Below are 1208 nucleotides of genomic sequence, written 5' to 3' on the forward strand. Positions count from 1 at the left end.
GTGGACATGCTTACATTGCATGCAATGGGGTGGAACCACAAAAAAACTTCTCTCTCTACGTCAGTCACTTTCAACAAGATATGTGAAGGTAAGTCTCCTATTAATTGTTTTGTGTATCCTTTTGTTGTGTGCACTTGGCCTGTTTTTAATCGTACTAAGTCCTGATTATTGTATAACACTGTTCATCAGACTTGTCAGAGACTCCGGGATGAAACGGCAAGGCTAGCTGAACTAAAAACAGAGTTACTTTGCACAGATGAAGTGGTGTCACAGTGGCTTTCTGATGTGAAGGAATGGGCAGCTGGCGGTAAGCATGACCAGATAAAAGAAACAGCAAATATCCTTTTCCACTACTGTCTGAAATTTAAGTTTGATATTAAAGAGCAGCTAAAGATAATAGGCTGATCATCTATGGGTTACAGCAAACTACATGTCACCATCAGATGTTTTTCCACATTTATGTTGGGTATTTCAGTTTCCCTGCATGAAGTGCACATACCAAGTTCAATGAAGTATTAAAAGAAATATCAATGAAATATTAATGAAGGATTAAAAGGGGGTTTTATATACAAATACAAATTCAAACACTGAAACGGTTCTGTGTTGTTTTAACAGTGAATTTGCTTTCACTATTACTTCTACAGAGACACCAGATACATCTCATGCCAGTCAAGGCACCACACACAGAGGACTTCAGCAGTCAATTGAGGGGCTTTACCTTAGTGTGAGGCAGCGGAAGCAAACCCTTTACCGTCAGAATGGTATAACTACAGAATATAATAGGTTGATATATTCAAGCCACTGTATGCATCCTACTCCACCAAAAAATACATGTTACATGTACAAGGTTGTAGATTGCAACCAACTCCCCTCACCTCTCCCTTTCCAAGCTGTAGTAGAACTACTGTGGCAAATGAGAAAAAGTCCTATTTCGAGCCAGTGTTTGTTTGTCCATTGTGGTCTATCGTAGGAACATGGTGGCCTCTGTGGAAGGGGACCGTATTTAGATAAAAACTGCCCATTCTAAAGTAATTAAAGCACAGCAATTCTTATTTTCAGGAATGTGTGTATCCCCTAAATGTTACACACTGGACCTTTGGTTTATCTGTTTGTAAATCTAAATTAAAATTTTCACATACTTCAATTACTGCAGCTTTGCTTTAAATTTTTTTTGGGTGCAATATATCTTTCCTTATTGAACAGTGCTG

At 38.3% G+C, this 1208-nt stretch overlaps 1 long non-coding RNA gene across 1 annotated transcript; it reads left to right on the plus strand.

The window, feature by feature from the left end:
* The first annotated feature begins 3 nt into the window (after positions 1–3).
* LOC107679311 (uncharacterized) lies at positions 4–755 on the plus strand. The gene is made up of 3 exons (XR_001633039.1): positions 4–88; positions 190–307; positions 645–755. It is a non-coding gene; the product is annotated as an uncharacterized LOC107679311 (long non-coding RNA).
* The last annotated feature ends 453 nt before the right edge of the window (positions 756–1208 follow it).

This window comes from Sinocyclocheilus anshuiensis, unplaced genomic scaffold (assembly GCF_001515605.1).
Source record: "Sinocyclocheilus anshuiensis isolate Anshui unplaced genomic scaffold, SAMN03320099.WGS_v1.1 scaffold7761, whole genome shotgun sequence".
Lineage (NCBI taxonomy): Eukaryota > Metazoa > Chordata > Actinopteri > Cypriniformes > Cyprinidae > Sinocyclocheilus > Sinocyclocheilus anshuiensis.